At 34.2% G+C, this 14809-nt stretch overlaps 1 pseudogene; it reads left to right on the top strand.

The window, feature by feature from the left end:
• Positions 1–6895: 6895 nt before the first annotated feature.
• Positions 6896–7648, top strand: LOC117215579 (annotated as a pseudogene).
• Positions 7649–14809: the final 7161 nt, after the last annotated feature.

The raw sequence follows: 14809 nt of genomic DNA, 5'->3' as shown, positions 1-14809 counted from the left end.
CTCGAAAAACAAGACAAGCGATATCCTGCTTCTTTGGCCTTCAATTCCATCCATATCCATACAAGGTAATTGTTCTTCGTCGGCCGAACGCGTAATTGCCATAGTCTCCCGCGTCTTTAACTTTCGCATTTATATACGTCGAATAAAATGAGCTCTAAGAGAAAGCTTAAATTGCCAACACTTTATGAAAGGGTGAATGTAATCTTGGTGTAAAAGCCGACTCGAACAAGTGCAGATTTTAAAACTGAATCAAATACGACTTCTTTAAGCAATCACGCTAATATTTCGGATGTAAAAAGACATTAATGTGACGAATGATAAGAAAATGATAACTATTACGTTTTTGAAAAATGTCCCTGGGAAATCTTCCTTGATATTTGGACTTGCCCGGTTCATGTACCAAAATACTGGAAATTTGAAATGAAATATTTCGTTTCTTCGCATCTTTATTTTTGCTTCACCTTGTTTCGTGTTCCATAATCAGTTTCCCAGATAAAACACTGACGACTGATTGGCACGTATTTACTGCCAGGTGATTGATATAATTCTTGTCAGCCCGAAGAAATTTCGAATCGATAAGAAGAAAGACAGGCAATTAGTAGAAAAGATTTACTAAACGTTTGAAACACATTGGCTGATAGATTGACGCTACATTAACACCATCGTTGACGCTGTATTTGAGAATAAAAGCCGGGTGTAAGTTCTGGACATGACCGATTCTTCTTCCCAAAGATCACATGGATAAGTCCAGGAATTGTTATGAACGCATTGGACTTCTCTGATTCTTGTACCGATCAATCGGCGATGTATAAAAATATATAAAACTTCAACAAGTACAATCTTTGTAAAAGATGGACTTGCCCGATTTTTGTACCAACATCTTCCATTCTGCTCAATTCAATTGAATCCTGTGTGAACATCAAAATTGTCAAGAGGGATTTGAAGGGCTAAAATTAGAGAATGACAAAAGTAGTAATTTAACCATTATTTTCTAAAGCCTACTATCTTATTCGTCCGAGAACGTTATATCGGGATTCTGTAGTGGCGAGCGAATAAAGAGCAGAAATATATGGCGCGTTTATTTTAATAGTGGTGTAAATCCATTTTGGTAAAAAAATTAGATGACATAATTTGTGATTAATTTAGTGTAAACTTTTTATTTATAGCTAGTTAATATTTAATATCTTGAAAAGTGTCAATGCTTTGTTCAATTTAAAATTGGCCAATGAAAGACATTGCGTAGCGATTGATTATGAAAGTGGTGTAAGTCCAATTTCCGTAGACATATGCGTCTATTTCTTATACACACCACAGGATTATTATGATGTTATAAAACATTGTCGACAAAATAAAAAATTTGCTTTACACGAAATGGGACGAGCGAATTTCGTTTCAGCAAAAAATTTACAAAACGCATTTCAAAAGTGGGCAAGAAAAAATACTAACGAAGAAAAGGTAAACTGGCTGAAAATATATTGGTTGAGGTTTTGCAAAAATGGACCGTATACTATTTTATATAAAATATCGATGAAGGACACAGAATTTAAGACGTTAGATTTATCACCTACATGTCGAGAAAAACTGCAAAAATTTGAAAGAATCGCCTTGATGTCTTTATATAACAATGCAAAACCTATTACATACGAAAAATATAAGTTATGCCAGTTATTACCTTATATATCTCCTGTGCATCATGAATATTTCAAAACACTGCCACATAAAGAGAAAAAATAAATAATATCAATATCTGATGTTAAGTTTAACAATTTATAAATATAATTAACGTTCAAAATAAAAAATACTACTTCTATTTTATTTCTTGTTCTTATTCATAAACAAAATTGGATTAATACAAAATACATTTTGAGTGATATTTAATTTTTCATAATTGAAATTAAATGATTTTTACAATCGACTAATTATGAAAATGGTGCAAGTCCATTTACAACTTGTAAATATACAGTGACGAGCAAAAGTGTAAACACACTCCGCTGATTTTATGTAAAAGGCGATACTACGACTAATTTTTCAAGTGATCGGTAAAGATTAGGTAACAGTAACTACAAGCTACGTCTGATTAACAAAATGTAATAGTTCATTTTCATTAACATTAATAATGTACAGAATATTTTATAATAATTGTGTTTTGAAACAATGTTTAGTTTTGCACGTTTCGTCAGAAACGTTTATGATAGCATGTAAATGTCAGGGAAACGAAACTGTCAATAAGCACTGATTGCCCACTGTTTCGCAGTCAACTATTCCACACCATTGTTAGACTACTTTTCAGTTTGATATGCTTAATCCAAGATGAAGCCACTTAGTGAAGATAAAAAGAACGGTATTATTTGTTTGTGTGATAAAGGTTTGTCGTTGCGGCAAATTGCAGAGAAATGTGGTTTCTGTCATACGATAGTTGCAAGAATAAGGAAAAAGTATGTTAGTGCACCAATTTCTTCACAAAACGGTAGACCGCAACTTATTTCGGATAGAGCAGCACGTGAAATTGCACACTGTATTCGGTTGGATAGTTACAAAGCACCAAAAATTGCTGCTCAGGAAATCGAAATAAGTGCTAGCGAGTGGACTATTCGTCGCTCTTTAAAGAGAATTGGTTTACGAGCGAAGGAAAAAGAAAGTAAACCAGAAAGAAAGTAAAAGAAAGTAACTTTCAGACAAAAATATTAAATTACGAAAACAATTTGTTGACACCTACAAAGAATGGACGACCGAAGATTGGAAAAGGGTTATATGGAGTGACGAAACAAAAATTAACAGATTCGAATCCGACGGAAGGTCCTGCTATTGTACTTCATCGGAGAATAATGATCAACCAGGTGGTATAAAGCAAACTATGAAGTTTGGAGGTGGCTCAATTATGTGTTGGGGTTGCTTTACTCACAGAGGTGTTGGTCCCTTAGTTCGAATCGAAGGTATAATGCGAAAAGAGCATTATTTGACCATTCTACAAAGTAATTTACCTTTTGTAGTTAATTCTATTGGATACAATAAAGGTGAAGTAGTATTTCAACAAGACGGGGATCCTAAGCATCCTAAGATCACTTGAAAAAGTAGTCGTATTATCGCCTTTTACATAAAATCAGCATAGTGTGTTTACACTTTTGCTCGTCACTGTATATTGTTTTAGTTAAATTCGCCTAAAAGACGTTTATATAATCAAATTACATATTAATAAATTAATAGAAATATTGCCAAACTTGACATAATTAATTTGTATCCGTAAAATTGACTAATATGCTAACCTTTAATTTTCCCGAAGCAACAAGAAAATACTTTACCACTTTCAAAATAAACAGCTCATATTTCGTGGCATTCGATGTTCATCGATAAATAGAAGCACACGGTCGCGTATATACATGTTTTATTTTTAGAAAAATTTAATATAAAAATTTAAATATCCAGCTGGACAAATTGTAAAGAACAAATTAAATAATAATAAAAAAATGTTTTATTTACGTACGTCTTCAATCAATCGGCAACGTATAAAAATATATAAAACTTTAATAAATACAATTTTTCTAAAAACTGGGTCTGCTCAATTTTTACACCGAGATCTTCGATTGTGCCTTTGTACAAAGTTTCTGTGCGTTAAATTTTTGTTCGTTAAACCTCCTTTACTCGAAAATTTCGCGGAGTCGAAACCTCTATAACTCAAAGATTTTAGCTCTTCCCTTGAGGTTCGACTCACAGAGGTTCGACTGTATTATTAAAACTTCTTTATGGCTCTTAAAAGCACGAAACTCTCGTTCGATGATACCGTATAGCACATCGAAGAGAAATAACTGCGACTTCTGTTTTGCCAAAAGTTTCGACGTGGTCGTTTGAAATGTTGTTAATTGATAAGTGGGCGTGGTGCACCTGGCTTGCTGATCGATAACAAAGACCCCTACGCTCACGTATTCTACTCTATTTCTACCTCTATTATCCGACCATTCTATATGTATTCTATCCCTCTTTTTACCATTTTACTTCGTATTCGTTGAAATGGACAATCATCTATTCCGAGTTCTGTTCTTCGAAGAAAACTTAAACTGAAAGAACGTCGTCGAGTTGTTTCAACCGCCGTAAAACACGACCGAAAACCCAATTTAAAAGCAATATTGGATGTGACATTTTCGCGAATATATCTCCCCTTTTCTTGGAACGTGTGCATTCCAGGTGCACGAGATATGTCGATCATCATTAGTAGGAAAAGTAATTTTTTATGTGGAATTACAGTTTATGACTTTTGGCATTTCTCGCTTGAAACGCCTGGACGTGGCAAAATGAAGAAAATCGAATTGAATGCTGAAGAATTAAAATACGCGTGAAGACGAGTATAAAGATGGAATTATAGAAAGATAAATATCAGACGAAAGGAGATCTCTTTAGCTTAAAGAATTACGTTATTTCTTTTTTTGAATTTTCATTTCAGTTTGGAATTTATTTTTGTTACCTTCGATTATTTATGTTACCTCCTTATGATAAATATATCTATAATGTTAATATTTCTTGATTTAATATTTAATGAGTTAATATTTTTGATGTAGAATATTAATCGAAGGGTGTTTGTGAAAAATTACCTAAGTGCGACGAAACAAGTTTTTCAGGAGGAAAAGAAAACTGCTTATGCGTTTAAAGTAATCCAAATTGATGAAAAAGAAGTGTATCTGCAGAAAAGCCTGTATGTGCCACCTCTTAGCTGTAAAAGGAAATCAATGATCAATTCATTTAGGTAGATGACATAGACAAAAATCTAAAAACAATTAACTAACGTACACTGACACTTATATTCTTTCTACAAAGGCCACGTTGTGTTACTATTTTCTAACATTATTAATAACTATTTAGAAATAAAAATTGCATTGAAACTCATCGCTATGTAGAACATTTTCTAACAAAAAATCAAAACTTTTCAATTTCATCTCCTATCATTTGTCTTCTTCACTTACTTTTCAATGATACATATACCTGAGTAGCCTTGTAATAGTAAAAGGTGCAAATAATTGTGTACTCGATTCTCAATGGGTTACTTAATTATCGTGATTCGAAATTAGAAGGAAACATAAAATTGACGGCGTCCGACAATGCGGTGGATGGAAAAATGATCGTTGTTAAACGGCGAACCGCAAAGTCCACTTATTCTACCTGAACGCACCCCGATTCACGAAGCGGCCCGAGTCGATCCCTTCTATTGCATTAAGATTAAGCGAGCCGAGCGATCAGCTTTACCTGCGGCCCGCCACTTTTTCCTAAGGGTGCACCGTCACGAGCTGACCATAAATAACGCGTTATCTCGAGATCCGATAGAGGCTAATTTATTTACGAATCGCTGCCGCGACGGGGTGGCTCACGGAGTATATCACGGGAGTGGTTAACGCGTGAGTCACGTGCCATCTGCTATGCACTACCCACTCTATTATGACGTGGACTGTATATATCATTATTCTCAATGACTCGGTTTTTCGTGAAGACGGTTTCTATTCAGCAATCGTGAGCGGTGGAAAATCTAAATATCCTTTCTTTGTTAATTGCTATCAATTTTTATCAACTTTTAATTTGTTAAAAGCGATATCCTCGTCTATATGAATTTCTTTAAATTTCAATCTTAACCCTTTGCACTCGACGGCCTTTTCGGTCGAGGTGATTTTGCGATTGTCTTGTAGGTAATATAAAATGATTTTATATGAAAATTAACTTAAAAAACATTATATTTTAATAATTTATATACATTTACATCTTTCAACATAACATCTTTTAATATTTTTTTTGTATTTTCTTTACGATGATTTATAGAACATCTGCCAAGATGCATCCCTTGGCTTGTCGGGACAAGTATCGCAATTATAAGTCGTTTCGTGTCCTTCTTCTGCTTTGTTTCGGTAAAAACACACCTTACAATTTTGTTTTCTTCCTGTTAAAATTACATGGAGCTTCTCATTTAACCGAATTTCATCACAATTAGCAGTCGACGTGAAGCTCGATCTTGCGGCTGTCGAATACCTCCTCTCAACTGGTCTACTAAAGTTTTTATAAATCGCAGGTGGTTAAGTGGTCTTTCGTTCCTTTGCTTTTTTACAGAATATATGAATTAATTAAACAAGTTTCCAAATCCATTTTTTTAGAGCTTCTAAATTTACGAAACTATAATACTTCTGCCACGATCGTCGAATCTAAATTAACGTCGCAGACGTTGCCAGAACCATAGTTTCGGAAGAATTTGAGCATAAATATTTCATCTCAATCTTACAGTATAACACTTTACACTTCATAACAAACAATATAAAGAGCTAAGGAACCTATGGAACGCTAAGGAAGGAGGTCGAAATCTAGCATAAATAGGGATTGTCACCTCTCATTGTCTTCTCGAATTGCCATACGAAACGCCGTGGTGACGGAAAATAGCCTCTCGAGTGCAAAGGTTAATCCATTGCTTCTCAGAGTTGTATAATTCTCGTTGAAAATATTTTGGGAAACGCTATACATCCGTCTTATTGTGTCTTTGTCCATCTTCGGATGGAACTGTAGAAAGACTAACTACTCTCCGATTTCGACGATTTTTGGATATACTGTAGAAATCGGTATTTTGCACAACTTTTTCCTATATGACTTCACTTAGACAACTTATATGGAAACAACATACTAAATCAATTATAAACAAAATACGAATAAGAAGAAGACAGATGTACTGGCTAATTAGTGGAAACTCTAAACTCAGGATAAAAATAAACTAAAAATTTACAAAACGAGAATAAAACCAATTTGGACGTACGAAATACCGCTATGGGCGACAGCAGCAATGAGCCACATAAATAAACTAAAGTCGCTACAATCGAAGATACTGAGAACAATAGTCAATGCCCCATGATATGTCATAAACAAGGACATACGCAAAGACTTAAAAATACCAACGGTTAAAGAAGAAATCTGCAGGTACGCAGAAAAATACAAGGGAAGAACGGCACCAAATTATATACTGGTAGAGGAATGCAAATTAATAGAAATGAAAGAAAAAGCATTAAAAAGAGCAGCGAGGTACGAAGAGAAAGCCCTTAAATCAAAAAAGGAATTAGTAAAGGAGTGCATAAAGGAAAGAGAGAGAGAATGGGGGAATAGCCAGGAAGGGAAAAGAGCAAGAAAGAGAAAGAAGGGACTAGAAGAGGTGAGAAAAGGAGGGATGCAGATAGAAACAAGAGAGAAGCAAGAAAGGATGACAGCAGACCAAGTTATAGAAGAAAGAAGAAAGAGAGAAACAGAAGAGGAGGGGAAAAGGATAAGGGAATCCAAGTATAATATACACTACAGAAACATAGCTAAAGAGAAATTACCAAAGTACTTGGAAGGGAGGATGAAATAGAAGGGCAGAAGAATACTGGCAAGATTCAGATGCGGAAACGAGACCAAAGCAAGGGAATACTGGAAAGAAGAGAGGGGAAAAAAATGCAGACTATGCAGAAGGAAAGAAGAAGACCTAAAACATGTAATAGAAGAATGTGAAATAACGGGAGGATAAAATGACATAGGAAAAACGCTGAAAGAGACTGAAGAAGGTTTAGCAGAACTGAAAGCAATAATAGAGAAGAGAAGGGCAAACGACAAGAAGGAGGCACAACAAGGAGGCAAAGTTGCAATAGTTTTTAGTCATTAGTTGATAACTTATAGTTCCTAATGCTTAGTTTTTAGAAGTAGAATAAGCCAGATAGTACAATAGAATAGAGTGGAAAAGAGGGGAGGTAGACATATAAGAAGAGAATTAGATGTAAGAGATGTAAAACCGAAAGTTCGTCCAAAGCCGAAAGACACGGACTAAACAATAATAAATAAATAATAAAATAATACAAGGAAAGAATGGCAACACATCTGAACAAGCTGGCTGCTGAAGCGAGCAAAACTCTCATAGAAAGAAGACAAAAAAGAAAACACCCCACTGACCTCATTAAAGAAATAAAATAGTCAAACTCGAAGATGATATCTCGCTGGGGGTAGACATCCATATGTTATTTAACAATCAAGTTAGAAAAATTTACCAAATGTCCAGCTGGACAAATTGTAAAGTACCAATTAAATGATAAAAAAATTTCCTCTCTCTATTTCGAGATAAAACCTCAACAATTAATGCATGTATATGCGTTATTAATAAATAATGAATAAACAATGTTTGCTACTGATTTTAATATCTCTACATCGTGATATAGCGGCTGTTAAAAGTTTGTGCTGCAGTCGGGACTACATTATGCCGTTGAGATAAAAGATTCTTGAAATTAATGCATCGTACGAGTGCAGCATATAAATTTACTTTTGTCAAGTTTTAGCAGTTGCAGCATATATTTCAAATTTTACCAAGTTCCTTCTAAGACGAATGTTATTAAAGTCTTAAATGGATAATGATATTAAGAAAGACATTTCCAAGTTACTGTTTTAAAGCTAGAAAAATTTACCGAATGTCCAGCTGGACAAATCGTAAAGTAAAAATTAAATAAATAAAAAAAAAGAAGAAGTTACTGTTTGGTCAGAAACTTTTTAAAATTACCGCGTGTGCAATATTTTACGATACTTCTTAATAACGTATAAATCCTATAATGCGAAAAGGTATTATAAAAAGTAGTATTATAAAAGTATTATAATTTGAAATGCATAATGTGCAATTTCAAAGAACAGGAGCATGAAAAAGATAAGGGTAGAAAATATTTTCTGCAAGAAGCTACATGTAATACTGCGCTATAACATAAAAATAAATATCAAACAACGAATTTGTAGCAAATTCACATAAAACTTTACACCTATACGTTAAGTTTATAGCTTACTGCATATAGGTTCATTACATTTTGTGATGTATCATAAACTACCTTTTTGCGTTAAAGCAAAATGTAAAAAATATTGACAATTATTAAAAAGAGATACAGAGAAATTCAATTTACTTTATTTACAGTTCCAATTATTTTTTCCCATATTTGCACGGAGTATAATATTTGATACCCCAGGACGTCATTTATTTTTATGTGATGTTTTTTCTGTCAGGAAAGATTTTTTTTCTTTTACTTCTTCTTCTTTTTTATTTAATTTGTGCTTTACAATTTGTCCAGTTGGATATTCGGTAAATTTTTCTAGCCTGTCAGGAAAGATGTCGTCAACTTCACGTAGCTTTAAAACTCTTCGTCTCCTTTATTAAAAATAGAACAAGATGATGTTCCAATAGAACAAAATGGATCATACATAATTTAATAAAATAATATAAAACAAAAAATGTTGTGCATCTATTATTTCCTTTTAAAACAAAAGAAACTTTTGGAGCAACCTAATACTTTTCAATTCCAATATCATGTCCCGTGACATTTCTTTTCGCCATTAATTGAACCAGAGCTTCGCCAAACAATCCATTGTGATTCCTTAATTTAAGCAACATTAAGAAAATTACTTTTATCGAAGCTTGGGTAACTGTGTCATAAATTGCTACACGATCAGGCGATACGAAATTTATGTCGAATCAGATAATAACTTTGGAAACATGGTACGGAGCACGATTTCTTGGTTTTTCTGGTTGCGTGGGTTGCATTGCAAGGAAGCCTTCGAGAAATCAGACACGAAACTAACCGACTACGACAGTAGGAAGAATTCCAGCTACTTCCGAATCTAACACGCGAATCATAATCGTCAGCGGCGAAATTTCCACGCTAAGTGTGTTAAAATTAGCCTGTCTTTGACTAGTTATTATACAATGCCGTGAATAAGTCAAAAACATAGACTCGTTTTTACATTTTTTGTATTATCAAAACCGAAAATCAACAAAACCGTTTATATAATTTCACATTAGAATATAATACAAAAATACAAACTAAGATTTTCTTCTTTCAAAGTTTCCAAGAAATGAAATTTCCTCTTAAAACTGTGTTTGTAGAATATAAACTCTGAACTAGAATATAAGAATATAAACTCGATGTAAATAAAATTTTGTTACCTTTTCATTCAGTATTTAATGGATTTTTCTTTATTTTTGATTATTCTTATTAATCTCTTACGTACGCTATCCCCTAAACTTATTTAAAGTTTCGTTTTGAATATTCGCCCACGCGGATTTTATTCTTCCTTTAAATTGGTATTTTTTTTTTATTATAGGTATTTTCTATAAGTGGCTTCTCCTGATCGTAAATTTTTTTTGCTAAAAAGCTCCTTCACAGTTTCTCGAGCGGAATCAGCTTACGATTCAATGCTGGATACGGTAATAATTCTATTCAGAAATCTTAAAACCATTTTTTTGTACTGACTGCTTTATCAAGAGGAGCATTGTTTCGTTGAAAAATTGTCTTTTTTCCTTCCATTTAGGTTATGAAAGGCAATAATTCGCCATGGAACATCTGATATCCTACAGCGTTCAATTTTCTCTTTACAAAAACAATTTCACTTAACGTATTCAAGCATGACCAGTGGTTTCTTGGAAATATCGAAGAAATAATGCAGGAAACGTCTTTGAATCTATAATCATTCACAGCACTATATAATAGCCATTCCTGAATGCTGAATACCTGCGTGTAATTGAAAGTAAATTCTCTAATTTGCGAAAGATCCGATCACTTGCACGCAAGAGATTTGCAGTTAGCGATGAGAAGTGTAAAATATTAAAATCGTGTTACAAATATAATTACATATCTAGGTGTGAGAAGTAAAAGATATTTTGGTTGAAATAGAAACATCTTTACAGTAAATACATCGTTGAGTATGAAGCTAACGCAGTGTTCATAAATCGTATAAACTTTTATAAATTCATAGAACTTTTGATAGTATAATGTTGTACGCGTATTGACATTTAATTAATTATCTTATCGGTTGAAAATTTGATTACCTGCTTTCACAATATCTGGCTGTTAACACTTTCGTACTGTTCGTGTTAAAATTTTGGAGAAAATGAAATTACGCTAAAGCTGAAAACACCTCGAATAATACGAAACTTCGGCAAAAATAAGACTCGCACAAAGAAATTTCTTTCATTCAGAAATCGATACAGCAAATAGATGTAACAAAGAGGAACAGTGAATATCCCATCTACATATATAGCCACTCTCACATTAGTTTAATTAAACGATTCTAATTATTCAAATCGTCCTACGTCAGTGAAAAGGCTGATTTTATCTGAAAGCTGTTCGATACCGGAAGAATCGGTCGAACAGGTCGAGGCATTTTCGCTAATAAGCACGATCATGGATGGAAAGAGGGAGCACTAGCAAAGCTCGTTCAACTTCAAAGCGCATCGAGTGTCACTAACTAAAGTTTGAGCGGCGTGGGCTGGAGAGTTTGCCATTTCCAATCCAAGTCCATTTCGTGATTAAGGGTAAACTTCTGAAGTTACCCTGGAGGACGTACGCAAACATAACATGCGTACACGCGACCGTGTGCTTCCTTTACATGAACGAGGACTGTCCATTTGTCGATGAGCATCGAATGCCACGAAATATATTTCTGCTCTTTATTCGCACGCCACTACAGAATCCCGATATAACGTTCTCGGACGAATATGATAGTAGACTTTAGAAACTAATGGCTAAATTACTACTTTTGTCATTCTCTAATTGTAGCCCTTCAAATCCCTCTTGACAATTTTAATGTTCACACAGGATTCAATTGAATTGAATAGAATGGAAGATGTTGGTACAAAAATCGGGCAAGTCCATCTTTTACAAAGATTGTACTTGTTGAAGTTTTATATATTTTTATACATCGCCGATTGATCGGTACAAGAATCAGAGAAGTCCAATGCGTTCATAACAATTCCTGGACTTATCCATGTGATCTTTGGGAAGAAGAATCGGTCATGTCCAGAACTTACACCCGGCTTTTATTCTCAAATACAGCGTCAACGATGGTGTTAATGTAGCGTCAATCTATCAGCCAATGTGTTTCAAACGTTTAGTAAATCTTTTCTACTAATTGCCTGTCTTTCTTCTTATCGATTCGAAATTTCTTCGGTCTGACAAGAATTATATCAATCACCTGGCAGTAAATACGTGCCAATCAGTCGTCAGTGTTTTATCTGGGAAACTGATTATGGAACACGAAAAAAGGTGAAGCAATAATAAAGATGCGAAGAAACGAAATATTTCATTTCAAATTTCCAGTATTTTGTTACATGAACAGGGCAAGTCCAAATATCAAAGAAGATTTCCCAGGGACATTTTTCAAAAACGTAATAGATATCATTTTTTTTTATCATTCGTCACATTAATGTCTTTTTACATCCGAAATATTAGCGTGATTGCTTAAACAAGTCGTATTTGATTCAGTTTTATTCAATTTCCCACGACTTTTAAAATCTGCACTTGCTCGGGTCGGTTTTCGCACCCAGATTTTCGATTATTTCGTATCATGACGCTCCTAAAATACACGTTTCATTCAAAACATTGAATGATTTGGAAAAAATGCGAGACAGGACCTTTAACGACGGAGGCCAGTGCATCAGAATTAATTCGGTGGCTTTTCACAGACGTTAGCGAGCAAAATCGATAAGCAACAACGAAATTTTGTGTTGTCCCTCTTTAAACGATCCAAATAAACTATATCAAAGGCGAAAGGTTCCCTCGCAACCGATCCGATATCGGGTTGCTAATGACGAGAGCCGACCGTCATGCTGCAGCATAAAAACGTACGCAGGGATAATTGAAGGGAAGGATAAGGCTATGTGTATATTATTTAGCAGCTTTCTATACCTTCCGTACTAGCTTCGACTCCGCTTTCGCCATTCTCTCTTAATTGCTGGCCAAATTACTTTTCCCGTGCTATAGTTAAATCGTACGGAAATTTATGTTTCCGTTCGATAGAGGCCGGATATGTTCTTCTGTAGCCCTATCATCGGGAATATTATACGGTGCACAGGATGTGAACGCGAGACCCGGTTCCTCAGGACTATCTGTTTAGCGTAAGATTTCATGGCATCGCGATTCTCCATAGTAATAACGACGAATAGTAATAATGGATATAATAAATAACAATATAATAATAATAATATAAAAGTTGATACATGTTAGCATTATTTGGGATTGCATTTGAACTTCAAATTGACATGGAAGAGGCACATTATCGTAAAAATCCAAAACAGATTTGGTTGAAAAAGAGATACGTGGCGTGGCTGATCGACGAAAGAGCAAATGCTCGATGTGAGAAATAAATTGCAGATCTATAAAATTATAATAAAGTTAATCTAGCCATATGGTCAAGGTTTTCCTCGAAATAACTAACCGGTTTCTGGTCCAAATAAGCAACTGGTTTCTGATGTGAAATAAATAACTGGTTTCTGAGTCAAAACAAGCAATTGGTTCCTGAGTCGGAGTAAGTAACTAGTTTTTGGATCCAAATAAGCAACTAGTTTCTAAATTCAAATAAGTAACTCTTATTTATTTGGAGTTGTCGACAGACTGAGAGATCCAGAAACGAATAGAAAGCCATAAATTTTGTGATCGAACGAACGGTGACATCGTTCAGTCGAAAGAGAATAGAATATACAGGGTGGTAACTGGTAGTACAAGCGGAAAGGGGGTGATTCTACGCGAAAAAAGAAGTCGAAAATATAGAATGAAAATTCTTTTTTTATTTTTTTTTTTAATTTTTTTAAAAATCTATAGTGAGATCCGTTATAACGAGACGTGATAAAGTGCACGCGTGCCGAGCGAAAATTCAAAGTCGATTTTCTCGAAAACAAAGCCTCAAACTAAAAATTTTTATTCTATATTTTCGACTTCTTTTTTCGCGTAGAATCACCCCCTTTCCGCTTGTACCGCCAATTACCAACCACCCTGTATATAAAGATTCCTCGCTCTGGTATTGGCCTGACGTATTATAGCTGCTCAGCCGATCACTTTTTGATTTGCCGCTATCTCGAGTCTCTAGTTCGTCCTCCGAGTTTTTTCTTGTCCTGTTCCAGAAGAAAGTCAAGTCGAATATACCTGACTCGTAATGAGTAGCTTGAGGATGTTTATGCATTTGTATATTTTTATGAACATAATTAAGGAAACGGAATCTAGATAAAAATTAAAATAAAAAATAAATAAATAAAAAATAATAAAAATAGTAAATTTTAAGTTAACAAATAAATAATAATTACTTGATAATTAAATAAATAAATAAAAAATTAATATATATTTTTGCATATTATATGCGCTCTGTTGATTTTTGAAACCTTAAGGTTCCCAAAAATGGATAAACATCCGCGATGTGATAATAAGCAACTGGCCTGTCTCGAGCGTGTTGCTTATTTCGAGGCGAAACTGTATGCCACAATGGGGGAGTGACGGCGAAAAGCAACAACTTGAGGTCCAACAGTCTATTGTCTGACGCCCAATCGTTTGCGCCGTACAATTCGTTAGAAACGAAGAAATGAGGAAAGATTTGAATGTCATTACAATAAGGAAAGAAATAATTAAAGCAATCAGCAGTTACAAAGAATGAATAGAAACTCGTGTTAATCAATATGTTAGTCAATAACATATACGATCAATATATGCCGCGTAGGCTTAAAAGAACACAGCCTACTGACCTAATAGACGAATAAACATCTGCAGATAACCCAGATCGACTGATTATAATAATAATGACGTTGTCTCAGTGCAGACATTCATTGTCGTGCTGTTTTTTCACATTTAAAACAATTTGCTTAACGAGTATTGACAACTCACAATATTTTTTTCTTTATTATTTAATTTGTACTTTACAATTTATCCAGCTGGACATTTGGTAAATTGAACTTGCAATATAGCGCATAAAAAAATATTAACAGATGCATAACCTTTATGTTCTCAAACTAAGGTAACGAGTTTTTTATACAAAT

This window comes from Bombus bifarius, unplaced genomic scaffold (assembly GCF_011952205.1).
Source record: "Bombus bifarius isolate JDL3187 unplaced genomic scaffold, Bbif_JDL3187 scf7180000009739, whole genome shotgun sequence".
In the NCBI taxonomy this organism is placed as follows: Eukaryota; Metazoa; Arthropoda; class Insecta; order Hymenoptera; family Apidae; genus Bombus; species Bombus bifarius.
The sequence above is the reverse complement of the archived record's forward strand: the minus strand, read 5'-3'. Positions and strand labels throughout refer to the sequence as shown.